The following is a 16931-nucleotide window of genomic DNA, read 5'->3' as shown; positions in this document are numbered from 1 at the left end:
AGTCACAGCACAGCACTTGGTATTTAGGGAGGTTCAGAGCCTCACTTCATTGCCAGTGCAACGTGTTTCTCAGCATAGCTGAGAGAGAGTTCCCTGTGCTCACCACCTGTTACCTGTGAAACATGGCCTGTCTGCTTGTCTGCTCCAACCCCGCTGGACTACCCTGCATCCTCCATTACCTTCCCCTTCCCAGAGTACCTGAGTCCTGCTGTTCACCCTGCACCTTGTCTCCACTGACACTCTGCTGGATATTTCTTCCTCAGTCAGCACTCTTCATTAATCAGTCACCACCTGGACAGTTCCCCTTGTCTGCCACTACCTGGACATTTTCTATTAACCAGTCACTACCTGGACATTTTCCATTGCCTGTCACTAACTGGACTTTTCCCTATTTGCCTCACTACAGCTCCCAAGTGCACTATAGTGCTATACCCGGACTTTCTGTTTTACCACATTCATGTCTGTTAAGCCACTCATTAAAAACTCCACATTTACTTTTAAACCTGCTTCAGTGTCTGCTCCTATTACCACCCCAGGTCCACAACAAAACCAGAACATCACAGTTTGCACTGGCCCCATGGATCCGGCCACGGAACAGGAGTCTGGAGTAGATTTATTTTGGTGCATTGCTGGTCATCTGGAAAACCTGGAAACCATGCAGCACCAAATGGCTCAGTTTCTGCAAGAAATGTCTAAACGACAGGATAATCTGCAAACCTCCTTATTCACCTCTGGGGTACCAGCAACTACACCTGCTTCTATGTCCGGGAATACAGGAAGCAGGGCATCTCCCCGCTTACATCTCCCTATGCCAAGCAAGTTCGATGGCAACCCTAAGCTCTGTCGTGCATTCCTGAATCAGTGCGATATACATTTCACCTTACAGCCTGATAATTTTCCCACTGCAAGAACCAAAGTGGCTTACATCGTCTCCCTGTTGTCCGGCTCAGCCTTGGATTGGGCTTCCCCAGTCCAGGAGCATTCAGATTCTCTGCTGGATAACTACAATGACTTTGTGACATCATTCAGGAGGATTTTTGATGAGCCTGGACGTACTGTATCAGCCTCATCTAGTATTATGACACTGAAACAAGGAACCCATTCTGTCAGCCAATATGCCGTACAGTTTCAGATTTTAGCATCAGAACTCAAGTGGAATGAGGAAGCCCTCACCTCAGCTTTTTGGCATGGGCTTTCTGATCGACTAAAGGATGATTTTGTCACCCATGACCTTCCTGTTAACCTAAACGATATGATTTCCCTCTGTAATAAGATTGACCTATGCTTCAGAGAACATCAGGCTGAAAAGCACAGACCTGAAATGCAAAGGTCATCTACTCCTCCCTCTACTACCCATCCAAACCCTCCTTCTACAGATGAAGAGCCAGTGCAGGTGAATCATACCCATCTCTCCAAAGAGGAACGTCAGAGAAGAATATTAAAAAAACTCTGCCTATACTGTGGAGAAGCGGGTCACCTGGTGGTCTCCTGTTCCCGAAAATCGGGAAACGCCCATTCCTAACTGACCCTGGGGACATCAAGTTAGGAGTTTTGAGCCTGTCCCCAAATTCTAAAGATTTCGTATTGATCTTAGCCATAGATCTCAAATCAAAACCTGTCTTCATTACTGCTCCACTAGATTCTGGAGCAGCTGGAAATTTTATAACCTCCAGCTTAGTGGACAATCTACAGATTTATTGTTCAGCCCTCCATCATGCGATTTCCTTGACTGCCGTAGATGGTCGGCCTCTGGCTAATGGAGTCGTCACCAAAGAGACTCAACCAGTACTAGTCCGTATTGTAGCACTCCATTCTGAGTCTTTAAAGTTCTTAGTGATACCTGAGGCATCTCAAGATGTCATTTTAGGACTACCCTGGTTACGCCTGCACAATCCTAGGATAGACTGGTGTTCTATGCAAATTCTTTCATGGGGAGCTGACTGTCAGAAATCCTGTCTTCCCAAGATACGACCTGTAAGGAAAACAGCTTCAGTAATATCTCCATCAATTCCTAAGGAGTTTCAAATGTTTACTGATGTCTTCTCTTGGCAACAAGCAAATATCTTACCTGCTCAATTGTCCAATTGATCTATTGCCAGACAAGATGCCGCCTCGTGGTCGCAACTATCCTCTGTTCTTACCGGAGACCAAAGCTATGTCTGAATACATTCAGGAGAATTTGGAGATAGGATTTATTCACCCGTCCACCTCTCCTGCTGGAGCTGGGTTCTTCTTCATTGCCAAAAAGGACGGTGGCTTAAGAACTTGTATAGACTACCAAGGCTTGAATGATATAACAGTCAAGAATCAATATCCGCTTCCACTAATCACAGAGTTATTTGACAGAGTCAAGGGGCCCATCATATTCTCCAAGTTAGATCTTAGAGGGGCCTACAATCTCATTCGTATTCGCTCAGGTGACGAGTGGAAGACCGCTTTTAATACTAGAGATGGACATTTTAAATACCTTGTGATGCCTTTCGGCTTGTGCAATGCCCCTGCTGTCTTTCAGGGCTTTGTCAATGAAATTTTCCAGGACTTATTGTACGTGTCTGTTGTAGTCTATCTGGATGATATATTGATTTTCTCATCTTCTCCAGAGGAACATCATAAACATGTGAAGGAGGTGCTGTCTCGTCTGAGGGAAAACCACCTCTACTGTAAGCTGGAGAAATGTGTCTTTAGTGTACCCAGTGTGCCATTTCTCGGTTATGTCATCTCTGGCTCCAGCCTAGAAATGGATCCCAAGGAAGTATAGGCGATCTTGGATTGGTCCCAACCTCAAACCTTGAAAGCCATCCAGAGACTACTCGGATTCGCCAACTATTGATGGCTCCCATTATGGCCCTGACCCGTAAAGACGCCAATCCTGCCCTATGGTCAACCGAAGCGGAGACAGCCTTCCAGCTTCTGAAACAAGCCTTTATCACAGCTCCTGTCCTAAAACAACCAGACCTGGATAGACCTTTCTTATTAGAGGTGGATGCCTCATCAGAAGCAATGGGAGCAGTTTTATCTCAGTGTTATGAAGACAACCGAGTTCATCGATCTGGGTTTTTCTCCAAAAAGTTCTCTCCTGCTGAAAGGAATTATGCCATAGGTGAACAAGAACTCTTGGCAGTGAAGTTGGCGCTGAAGGAGTGGAGATACTTACTGGAAGGGGCCAAATTTTCCTTCACTGTCTTCACTGACCATCGGAACCTCCTCTTTCTCAAAAATATCCAGTGTGTGAGTCCTCGTCTGGCCCGATGGGCCATCTTCTTTGCTCGTTTCCAGTTCACCCTGACCTTCCGATCTGGAGCTCTTAATGAAAAGCGGATGCTCTGTCTAGATCTTTCCTCCGTAATGACAATTTGGAGACCCTATGTAGTGCCCCTGTGCTGGAGTCAAGAGTGTTTGCCACCATACAAATACAACCCCCTACTGGGAATACCTTTGTGGCACCGGAGTTAAGGAAGCAGCTCCTCACCTGAGCTCATTCCTCTCACTTTGCAGGTCAGGTACTCGGAAGACTCTGGAACTTTTAAAAAGAAGTTACTGGTGGCAATCCATGAAGGCTGATGTGCTGGAGTTTATTTCCTCATGTACCTCATGTGCTCAGCATAAGTCTTCGCATCAAGCCCCAGCTGGCGAATTGTTGCCCCTGCCTATTCTATCAAGTCCATGGACACATCTCTCCATGGACTTTGTAACGGATTTACCGAACTCTCAGGGTTACACCACCATCTGGGTTGTGATAGACCGATTTTAGAAGATGGTCCATTATGTACCTCTAAAGAAACTGCCTACTGCTCCTGACTTGGCTCATCTGTTCGTCCAGCACATATTCCGCCTCCATGGACTTCCTTCCGAAATAATTTCTGATCGTGGTACGCTATTTGTGGCAAAATTATGTTCTGTTCTACAAGTAAAGTTGAACTTTTCCATGGCCTATCACCGTCAAAGCAATGGATCCACAGAGAGGGTCAATCATGACCTTGAGACCTTCCTAAGGATCTTCATGTCATAATCCCAAGACAATTGGTCTGAGTTGCTACCATAGGCGGAATTTGCACATAATGCCTCCTACCATTCCTCTACTAATCAAACCCCATTTCTGATCGTCTACGGTCTTCATCCTCGGATTCCTGAATTCTGAAGCCTGCCTGTCTTTGATGTGCCAGCTGTGGAGGATACCGTATGAAGATTTGCATCTAATTGGTCACAAGTACGTATTGATTTGGAGAAGGCGTCCTCTCTCTACAAACTTCAGGCAGATAGGAGACGTACTGTAGGAAGGTACTTTGCATGCACGTTGGAGACCAAGTCTGGCTGTCCACCCAGAACCTTCGCCTTAAAGTACCTTCGATGAAATTTGCTCCCCGGTTCATCGGACCCTTCTCCACAGAAATCATCAACCCTGTGGCGTATCACCTTCAGTTGCCCGCTTAGCTAAAAATCCCGGGTCCACAACAAAACCAGAACATCACATCATTGTGTCGAAGTCAAAAATATCAAATACACTACAAAATTTGCCTTATATCCCAGACTTTAGCAAAATCCCAGTTTACATTTCAAAATGGCCTAAAACATAGTATCAGATTGTTCTGTCCAAAACTTTTAAAATAGACCTTGGATTGATTGGAAGTGTAAATACCGTATGTTTGCTTCAATTGTTAGCTTGGACAATTGGAATTGGTTGGTCATTAAATAGACCCTGTACTGTAATTGACTCTGGTCTGCAGAAAACCAACAAGAAGGTCAGATAACATACAAAATGCTAAGGATATGTAGATCTTTAATTGTAGCTTCTGACTGCATTTTGTATTAACACACCCTGTGCATGCCATTATCTGTGCATTTTACTATAAGTTGTATTCAATATGTATATATAGTACAGATCAGACATTTATATTAGAATTAATAGTGACATGTCCAATGTATTATATATATATCCTGGCTTTCATGGCTCACACAATACAAAACTGCCTCCTACTCAATAATTTACATATAGTAGTCACACATACAGCCAACGGTTTACACCAAAGTACAAATGTATTAAAGAGAAGAAAACCAGCTATACATATAGGGCCTGATTTAGACCTGGACGCTATTTGCAGCCGCTCGCTGGCTAAAAGGGGCCGGCTATTTAAATCATGTGCTCACACTGCGTCACATAAAGCCGCCCACTAAAAATTAGCAAGTGGCCGCACTTTGCGCTCGCACCTGTATAAAGACGCCTCTTTGCCACTCGCAACACACATAATCTCCGGCAGTTGAAGGATTAATCGGGAACATCGAGAGCCATCTGAGCTACTCGCAGCACTTGTGGTAGCCTTTCCCACCACAACATTGTGAGCAGTTCAGGCTAAAATACAACCTAGTCACGTGTGACACTACTTTGCTAATTACACACACCCATTAAACTCCGTTATGACGGTCGGGCACACCTGCATTCGCACATCCACACCCCCATTTACAAGCACCTTCCCCTGTTACCACCCACAAATGGCACATTCTGTCACTCAAAATAGCGGCCCGTCTGCGGGCTATGGGCGAGCACTTTCCCATCGTATTGACCGGTTCGCGCACACGCACTGCAGCTTATACGCATGTGCAGTTTGCGAAAAAATCGCTCATTGTGTGCGGCCGCTGCTTTGCGACCAAGTCTGAATCAGGCCCATAGTCCAGGGACAGGACCACATATTAATATCATGTTTGGGATCATAATGTACAGAATTGTGTTAGCAGTAAGCCGGTGGTTGCAAATAGATTGTCGCACATTGCGGCAAGCAATAATTAGCAACAGGGCCATAGGGAGGGTGGTGCGGATGGTGCCTCAGGGCACAGGGCAGAATCCTCCAGCAGCTACCGGCCACACACTTCCCGGCATCGGAGGTCTGCAGGAAGAGAGACCTCTGGCAGTGGTGTGCGGCGCACAAGAACGTCGGCACAGGATCCCGCCCGCCCTCCTCCACCTGGAAAGAAAGGTAAGTGCTCAGGGGGAGGAGGGGGGTGGAGAGGGAGCGAGAGAGGTGGCAGTGCTGCATGGGGCGCACTGCCGTCCAGCTACGTTGCTGATTAGCAATGCTGGATTTATGTTTTATATAGCATGTAACAATGGTTGATTTGAACTAGATTGTGTGGGAACCCAGAGGTGAACATCTACAACAGCATCCTGAGCCTAGGCATCGCCCACTGTTTGAACCAACCAATGACCCCCAGTGAACTGGAAACGTACCGCCCCTGGACCAATGGAAGAAGACACAGCCTGCTATTATACACACCCATAAATTAACTGTATAAATTAGGCTCCCCTGGTCCAGAAAGTAGTAGCTGTATTCTACTAGTCATCTGGTGATGACTGTACTCTGGATCCAGGGAGCACATGCGAACGTATGTATACTGGTTTGTAACTCTGAACTTTTTTCCTGAATTGTTTTGTACCACTGTATAACTTGTGATAATAATGTTATATCCTTTTAATACAGTGTTTGCCTTTGTGCGTTGGACCACAGAGACTGGTGTGTGTGTGTGTTCACTTGTTTTCACATGGGATTGTTGTGCTGTGGTGTATGTATTGCGCTGTAGTTCATATTGTGTTTTGATATGAAGATGGCAACTATTGCGCATGCTGGTGTTGTTGCAGTGGGGGAAGGTATTGTGTATGCATCACACGTTGCGTACATTGTGCATCCATATTTGCGTATCACCATACTCAAGGTGCGTCCACATGGAGTCAACAGCCATAGAGAGATTTAAACAGTATCTCACAATTGTCTACATGATTACTTGTCCTTGTGGGCTGGTATATGTGGGCAAGATGGACAGGACTTTAAGAGAGAGAATGGCACTACACTGGTCGGCCACTCAGGTGGCTATTGAGTCTGGTGGAAGTGAACAGCCCGTGGTGCGCCATTTTTGTCAGACGGGACATAATTTGTCTACCCTGCGCTACATGATCTTTGATCATATGCCTAAATTTAGATGAGGGGGCAAATGGTACCTCAATTTATTGAAATGTGAGACAAGATGGATTTATAGACTTGCCTCTCTGGCACCAAGAGGGTTAAACGAGAGTTCAAGTCTACACTGTTTTTTGTGAAAATTAGTATACAGAATATAACTTCAGGACTTGATAGATTAGCTCTGAAATTAGAGTTGCTCATGTATTAACAACTGCTTATATATTATTAATAGCTGTTTTATATATCAATAGCTGTTCCCTTTATATACAGTTAGCTGCTTTTTCATTAAGAGTCTTCTACCGCTGCATTTGGTAGTATTGTGATAGGGGTGACAGTGATTACATGATTATAGACCCTGTGTGGGTAGGATTATGGTAAAAAACTTTCTGAAGATAATTATTTTCTAGTGTTTTAGTATTGTGTATTTTTGATATAACATGTTTGATATTGAACAGGATATGGCGTCATACCGTGATGTCAAGAGATATGAATCTCACCAATCCTCAAAGACAGGCTTTACAGACTCTTATACATAATGAGGAAATAGTAGTGAGACAGGCAGATAAAGGGGGTGCTATTGACATACAAGATTGGTCATCATATGACAAAGAGGTGCGTCGCCAATTCAAAAAACAGGTTGATGATGTGATTGACTAGGCAGTTCAACATAGGTGGGTGGACAAGGGGATAGCCTCTTTTTTGAATGTTGAACATCCCATCTGTCCTATTATATATCAGTTACTCAAAGTTCACAATACCCTTGTTGACCCGCCCGGGCATCCAATCATCTCAGCCAGAGGGTCGGTATTACAGCTGTTGGCTATGTTCATTGATAGTTTTTTACAGCCACATGTCATGGCGATGAGTAGTTATATTCGTGACACCATTGATTTTTTAGATAAGACTTTGACATTAGAAGGATTGACAGCCAACATGTGGCTGGCTACTATGGACGTTGTCTCACTTTATATGGCAATACCGCATGATGCCAGGTTGGAGGCAATGAAATCCACATTGACAATGGGCACACACAGTGGACCCCCCATTTCTTTTCTGTTAGATTTGGCATAATTGGTATTGAGTAGAAATCATTTTACATATGGGGTGAGTACTATATACAGGCAGTGGGGACGGCTATGGGTTCTAACCTTGCGCCACCCTATGCTAACCTTTATATGCTGTATATGGACCACTATGAATGTGAGCATTTGTTAAGCGTCTATGGCAAGAAAATCAGATATTACGTTTTATAGATGACCTTTTTTTAGTTTGGTGTGATACAGAGGCAGCATTTTATGCAATGGTCAATAGCCTCAATGCACTAGATAGTCCTATAAGATTAACGGCTCAGCTTCAAAAAGAGGAAATTAATTTTTTGGATGTCACTATCTTTTTTGAAAACACATTCCACTTTATTACGCAAAAGCACTGACCGTAACATGCTGTTGCATTCGTCTAGCCATGATCCCATGCCATTAAAGGAGAGTTTACCGATATCGCAATTCATACGAGTACTGCGCAATAAAACCAATTAAATGAATGCTGAGAGACAACTCGAAGAGATGGGTGGACAGTTCCTCGAGAGAGGGTACACACCCAAAATGATCAGTAGGTGTCTAGACAAAGCCCGTCTTAGACATGCACAGGCGACCACCAAGACAGTACTTGACTCTACCCACATGATACATACCTCCACGTATGATTTGTCTTCACAACAGACCAAAAAGGCGATATACAAACACTGGGATATAATATCCACTGATAAAGCTTTTGGTAAAGCGAGCAAGAAACCGCCGATGATGGCATACAGGAGAGGTCCCAGTTTGTGCCAACTACTTTTGAAACCCACGAAACATCCAATGACACAACGGACCCATTGGCTATCAAGTTCCAAGTTTGGGTGTTTTAAATGTGCTAATTGCACAAAGTGTAGGTCGATGATTGCTGGGCCTAGTTTTCCGCATCCACATAGTGGCAAAAAGATACAGATCAAACACAAGTTGTTGTGCACGATGGATCATGTGGTCTATATTTTGATCTGCCCTTGTGGTTTATACTACGTCGGGATGACGACCAGAGAGATCTACGAGAGAATGACGAATCACAGATCATCTATACCTATGGCACTACAAACCTAAATTACCGACAAACCCGTTGCGAAACACTTCCTTGATGAAAAGCATCAGTTAGCCTAGCTACGGTGTATGTTGATAGACCATATCCCTAAACCGCCGAGAGGTGGCAATAGGGAACTGTTGTTGAAAAAATGCAAGGCTCGCTGGATCTTCAATTTGGACACTGTGGCCCCTCGGGGTTTGAATGAATACCATCTGCTTAATCTATTTTTGCAGTGATTTTGCCAGATATTTCTACTTTTTAGTTAGAGGCAGTGTTGGCAGTAATATGTGTATGTTGCTATCTACGATCGCTATGGAGCAGTAAATCACTCTCTTAGTTGAATTTCATTTACCAGCATATTGTTTATATTTTTGTATTTTGATTTATTTATGTTTTGTTTAGTAATAGTAGTTGTTTTATTTAATATTGGGTATGATGCACTTGACTTACTGGTGTTACTAGCATTACATAGTTCAGTGCACGTTCAGTATGATCATAAGTTGTTCATTGTTTATTTATTTGGTTTGTTTGATTTCTTTATATTTTTATTTATTTTTTTATTCACATGCATTATTATTATTTTTATTTTTTGTATTTTATATTGTTTGGGATTTTTTGTACTTATTGTATACACTTTTCTTTTGTAGTTTATCATTGTATATATTCTATTTTTTTTTTTAGCCTGTTTGGTTTACTCACATCATGTCTAATGTACCACACTAGGGACCTCATTCAGACTCTCTCGCTAGCACTGTGCGCTCGCAAGCGGCCCGATGGTTTGCGTACGCGCATGTGCTTCGTTCAGCGTGTGCACGAAATACTCTGTGCGATCGCAGCCCCGCTCAATCGCCCAGCAAAAACAGCCCAGTGAAATGAGTGACAGGAGAGGCCATTTGTGGGTGGTAACAGGGGCAGGCCACTAACAATGGGGGTGTCGAGGTGCGAATGCAGGCGTGCCTCTGTGTTTCAACACCGTTTTAAAGGCGTGCATGAATCTCACCAATCCTTAACAGGCAGCGTCATAGTACATGTCACATGCTTGTTTTTTACACTTTAGTCCTCGCAGTGCTTGTGGCAGGGTAAGGCAACCACAAGCGCTGCAATTGCAACCGATGGTGCTCGACATACCAATGTTTTAATACACTTCCTGGATATGACATGCACTAGTGGGCATCTCAACATACGCTAATGGATGTCTGCATTATTGATCGCTATACCTAAATGTCGCTATTTAGCGCTACAAGTCGCATAAGAAATGATTGCTTTACAATCCAATTGTGGCTCCTAAGCACAAAAGGTTATATTATTCAATGAAAAGTATAACGCGCTGTGATCTAGACAATTAAAGCAAAAAGCAAGTAAATACAAAGGTACAAGCCGATACATACGCATGCGCACTGGTCCCAGTATCCACTCATCAATCCAGAAGCCTGCGGTCATCCAAGGAGAATGGCTGTATACTATAATCAGTACTCAGGTTATATACCTTACAGAGTTCAGCTCTAACAAAGAAACTTGTTGACAGATTTCCATTGGTTCTTGCTCCTGGACATTCTGGTACGATGCAGGTCATAGGTCAGTTCATACAGTGTCCCTAGGGGTATGTCCCAGTTCCTCAGAAGTTTGTTTGTGTGGTTTTCCCGCCGAAGAACTGGTTTAAACTAGCCAAAGAGACTACATACAGAGGTATACATTCTAATCACTAATTCCCTATAATTCATAACTTGCGAACGCATGATGCGATCTCCTTGCCAATAGAACCGGAGTTCTGCGAATAAACAGGGATTTAGAATGGTACCAAACATGACTTGTCTACTAGTTTCTGCACCTTAAATATCATATACATTACATTTCAGAACATAAGCATTTGCTAATAACACCTCTAATATCAAGCTTAATGTGAGGGAACCTTTTTATAAGTGAGTGCATGTGTGAGTGTGAGAATATTGTGTACTTTTGCTAGTATGCATAGTGCGTCTTGTGTTTTGTGCTTATCTGTAGGCTTTGATGTACAGCGCAACTGTGCGTTGTGCATCTTGTATATTTTATACGTATTATCTAATGTGCGTATAGGTTTTAATTGGACTTTCAACAATATGCAGTAGTTAAGCAGACGCACGATGCTAATAACAAGTGTCGTAGACAATGGTATCGTGCTGATGATGCAAAATGGTGTCGTCAGAGGCGATTCAAAATGTCGTAGCCAGATATTCATTTAATAGAATTGGTCTCAGCCAATTATCCGGCTTTGACAGTCCACCCTTTGATAGCAACCAAAGCGCTATCACACTCTTAGGACCTCATTCAGAGGCGGTCGCAAGAAGCGATCGCTCTCTCTGAATGAGGGCGGGCGCTTCTTTTTTTTGGTGTGGCCTCCTGGTCACAAGCTAAGCTATGGGTTACCACCCACAGCTTAGCTAGCGACCAGGGTGATGGTCGCGATGGTGATCACCATCGCGACCATCGGGGCTTGCGACCAGACCCTAAGGTTGAGTCTGGGCACTCGCAAGCCCCAGGGAGCTTTCTGCTCTGATGGAGGCCTCCATTTTGGAAACCACCCCTCCCGGCCCGCCTACAAAAAGGGGCAAGCTGTCGATCAACATCGACAGCCACCCCTTTTGTAGCGAGCTCCAGAGCGAGAGTTTCTCTCTCGCTCCGGGGCTTGCACACACACAGTGTGGCCGCTGCGCATGCGCAGGGCTACCCATCAACCCGGTTGCAAGCACATCGGTGCTTGCGACCGAGTCTGAATGACCCCCTTAGTCTTAATCTATGCAGTCATACACTATAAAATATTATTTCATATTATTTTATGGGATGGCACAATTCGGTCATTAAACCATCAATAATGCACCCCTAGGGGGGACTTAAAACTACCCTTATACGCACACCGCGGATCTCTGAAGATCATGGGAAAGATGTGGGGATACACCTAACCTATAAAAGAAGTCTTGAAGGGGATAGGGACTTCATTATTTAAGATGTTTAAAGTAACATTTTAATAATACATTTCATGCATGGCTGAATTTATCCACCTTTCATCATCTGATGGTACATTCTTGTTCAGGATTGTAATGCAGTTCTTCATTTACCTTGATATCCATACTATTACTACTAACCACCATCATAGTTTCATTCTCCCTGTTTGCCTTAGCAGTACATTTTTCACACTTCAACACAGTAGGAACACATCTGACATATAATCCAATTACTAAGATGACAACCAATATGAGGATCAGGAGCTTACCTACACTAGCATCCATTTCCTGGACCTACTCTCCTAGACCGGAGAACCATTTTACAGGGTTCAACCACGAGAACCACTCTTCTACCTTTTCCTCCACCTCAGTCAATGAGGCATTATGGTTCTTTTGAAATTCCCATTTCAGCTGCAGAATCTCATCCATCTTCCGGTCTATCACCTCCTTAGGATCACTAGTATTATTTGTGATGTATGTGCAACACTTGACACCAATTTGGGTGGCCAGAGTCACAAAATATCCACCAGTAACAGCTGTTAAATAGTTTAGCACTAGTCTATGTTGCACAAGTTCTTTCTAGGCCTGTAGCTCCTTACCTGTATACATAAACGTGTCATCATACATCTCGGTGATATTATCTATTAATTTAGCAAGGTCTTGGATGTATCTAAAATTTAAAGTACCCTGAGTGATCCTGGTGGGATCTAATGCTACCAAAATTTGGAAGCCAGTTGTTTCGCTAATCAACTGTGTGGCTGTATGTACTTCACAAGGTATCATGGGCCTGATTCAGAGCCGTTCGCTATTTGTGGTCGTTCGTTCAAAAACAAGGGGTGGCTATTCAAATGATCCGTTCGCAAATTGCCGTCTGTTCCCACCTCTAAGTCTGAATGAGCGAGCAAAACATACGCTCGTTTTTTTTATAAAAACGCCCCCTGGCCGCACGCACCATACGTCATGTCCGCTATTTATTAGATTAATCGAGTACATCGTACAGCGTATGAACTGCTCGCTATTCTTGTGGTTGGTGTTTTCAACCGCTATTTTACGAGCAGTTCTGAGTTAAAAAAAACCAAGTGACGTGGTCAATGACGCTGCTGTATTAATTATGCACTCCCTTAAAACGCCCGTTTTGACCTTTAAGCACGCCTGCGTTCGGATCTCCACTCCCCGTTTTCAAGCACCTTCCCCTGTTACCACCCACATACGCCTCATTCTGTCACTCAAAATAGCAGGCCCTCGCTATATTGCGTACCAACGATTTTCGGCTGCACTGACTGGTTCGCGCATGCGTACTAAAAACCGTACGCATGCGCAGATGTGCGAACATCGCTCGGAACGAGCGTACTGCCGCTAGCGAGTGGCTCTGAATGAGGGCCCATGTTTCTTTTGTCTCTGTGTTCATACTGTGTATGAAGATATGGGGATGGTGTGCTTTTATGAATACCCAGCATTTCACCATGTGTAAGGGTCATAACCTCTGGAAATACCCTTCCTAGATAACATAAACCTTCAGAACTCAGAGTGAGCCACTTGTACACTTTCCTTCCACATATAAAATACACATTGTCTGGGAGTACATAAGGAATAGAATGCATCATTACCATTAAACACATTTCTCTGACAAAGGATCCTATCCCAGGTTCTCCCATTTGACTGGTACATGTCTCCGGTTGTATAGTATCTGCACAGTACCCTACTGGTACTCTGCCAACCATTTCCTTGATGGGACTACGAGTATACCTATACTGGAAATATCTCCCACTGGTAGTAATGTCGCAAACAAGTTTATCATCTAGTGGTTTGTTATCAGCTCTGTATGAAAAGGTCATTGTCTGGTTGTTCCCGGTCACCTCCCAACATCCTGGTTTATTGAAATTGGTGATGTTTAAAAATAAGAGAGATCTATCTACTTGATACTGGTGGAGTTTAAAATTTGGAGGTTTGGACCTAATGAATTTTCCATCCAGCGTTTTCCCTTTCTGTAATCCATGAATCTCCGAGACATTTAATGGGAATGGTACTAAACCTACATTATGGTGTCCCTGAGGCATGTGAGTGCACACCCAACATTCAGTCTGATTTAAGACCTTACCCACTAAGGAACGGTAATCCTATAAAGGATGCTTGCCCAAATACAGATTATTCTTGGACTGGCATCGTTGGATGCACTTTTCATCAATTAGGGATCCACAGTTCGCACACATACAGTATTCCTCAGACAATAGCCCTTCGCACTGACTCCGAGTTTCTAGGATAATAGATCTCTTAACAATTACTGTAGTGAGTTTTGCCATATACCGCCCTGATTGTTTTATCGCTCCTTGTCCTGACCCCACTCCATCAATATCACCATCAACCTCCCTCTCTGTCATCTGTCCTCCTTCACTGAAACAGAAAATCCCGAAACAAATGAGTATGATGAGAACCCTGGGAGGAAATACAAACACAAACCAAGCCCGCCACTCCACTGCTGGAATAGTGGTCTGCAAATTTCCCTAGCTCAGGTGTTCCACTGCAGTCTCTAACTCTCCCGGAACAGGCTCGCAATTGACAGGTCCACGTTATCTGTCTCGACTCCACCTTGTATCTCCTCCGGGTGATTGACCTTTCTGCAGTGAGTGGAATGGACCCAGGTATCTCTCCAGGTTCAACATCATGACAGTTTGTTTCAGGCATGTCAGGTAACAACATTTTCAATTTCTGTTGCTGCTGTTTCAACTGTTTACTCATTGTTATAAGATATTTCACAGTAACCTCATTATTGCTCTTCAAATCATCCTGTGGACTTATAATCAAGTGAGGTTGTCTCCCAAACAGTATCTCAAAGGGGGACAGATTAAGAGGAGGTCTAGGAGTGGTCCTGATGCTATGGAGGACTAACGGTAAGGCTTCTGGCCATCCTACTCCAGTTTCAGCCATGATCTTGCTCAGTTTGTTCTTATTAGTACCGTTCACTTTCTCCACCTTCGTGCTGGTTTGCGGTCAGTAGTGGGTATGAAGTCTACTATTAATACCCATTAACTTACACATGTTCTGGAAAACATCTCCAGTGAAATGAGTACCCCTATCACTTTCTATGATTCTAAGGATACCATGTCTGTATACAAATTCCTGAACAATCTTTTTAGCAGTAAAAACAGCAGTATTAGTGGCAGCTGGATATGCCTCTACCCAATTAGAAAACACATCGGTACAAACTAATACATACTTTAGATTCCTGCAGGGTGGTAATTGGATGAAATCAATTTGTATTACCTGAAAAGGACTGTCTGTCGGAGGGATATGAGATGGCTCAGTTGGTATTGTCTTCCCAATGTTTTTCCTCAAGAAGGTTAGGCAGGACATTGCCCTTTTTTCAACTTGGGAAGAAAAGCCTGGGGCACACCAATATGCTCTGACCAACTTGCACATACCTTGTTTTCCCAGATGAGTCAGAAAATGCGCTACCTCAGCCAGGCTTGGGTAATATGCCCTGGGAGCAACGGGCTTACCTTGTCCATCTCTCCAGAGTCCAGAGGACTCCTGACCACATCCCTTTGATCTCCAGACTGCCTTTTCCTGTATGGAACACAAATTTTGCATCTCAATTAATTTCTGGGTGTCAATCATTTGGAAAACCATCATTTTATCAATTTGCATGTTTACTTTTAACCCTGCTGCCCATTTGGCAGCTTCGTCTGCTCTGTTATTTCCCAGTGACACCGGGTCTTCACATGTATGGGCTTTACATTTGATGACAGCTACTGCCTTTGGTAGCTGGATCACTGTCAAGAGTCCTTTTATGTTGTGTGAGTGTGCAACTGGTGTGCCTGATGCTGTCATAAATTTCTCAGATGCCAAAGAGCCCCAAAATCGTGTACTACCCCGAAGGCAAACCTAGAGTCAGTGTAGATATTAGCTGACTTACCTTCTGCCAGCTAACATGCTCTCCTTAATGCCACCAGTTCAGCCACCTGTGCGGAGTGAGGTGGACCAAGTGGTTATGCTTCTACAACATCCTCATCATCTACAACAGCATAATCTGTGCATAATTCTCCCATGTCAGTTTGTCTATGACAACTCCTATCCATGTAAAATGTCACATCTACATTTTCTAATGGTGTATCATGTATGTCAGGTCTTGCAGTAAAGGTCTGATTCAAATATTCCATACAATCATGTGTATCAGTATACCTGCAAAACTCACCTTCAAACAGCAACTCACCTCTCTCCAACCTTTGTGCAATCTACGGCACATATGGTAAGTATGTTGCTGAGTTTAACGTACTGCACCATTTAATGGTGATATTTGCAGGTGCCATTAAAGCTAGTTCCTATTTCGTGAACCTAGCTAAAGAAACATGTCTGGTTTGGGCAGAATTCAGCAACGCAGATACAGCATGTGGTGTATAAACAATCATATCATGACCTAATACTACATCCTCGCTCTTATTGACCAGAAGAGCGGTTGCTGCTACACTTCTTAAACATGCTGGTAGTGATCTTGACACAGTGTCCAATTGTGCACTGTAGTATGCTACAGGTCTACTAGCATCACCATGTTTTTGTGTGAGGACACCTGCTGCACAGCCATCAGCCTCCGTACAATATAAATCAAAAGGTTTTTCATAATCTGGTATTCCCAATACAGGTGCTTTCATCAGACTGTCTTTAAGATTAAGGAAAGCCTGCTCTGTTTCCTCACTGTGTGTGACATGGTCGGGTTTTGAGGATGACACCAATTCCTGCAAATGTAATGCCAAAATAGAAAAACCTGTTATCCACGTCCTGCAGTATCCACACATGCCCAAGAAGGTATGGATTTGCTGCTAGTTTTGTGGCAGTGTCACGGTCTGTATGGCCTGTATTCTGTCATTTGTCAAATGTCGTAGTCCCTGGGTTA

Source organism: Taudactylus pleione, unplaced genomic scaffold (genome assembly GCF_031769625.1).
Source record: "Taudactylus pleione unplaced genomic scaffold, aTauple2 ptg000690l, whole genome shotgun sequence".
Lineage (NCBI taxonomy): Eukaryota > Metazoa > Chordata > Amphibia > Anura > Myobatrachidae > Taudactylus > Taudactylus pleione.
This window is presented reverse-complemented; position numbering follows the sequence as displayed.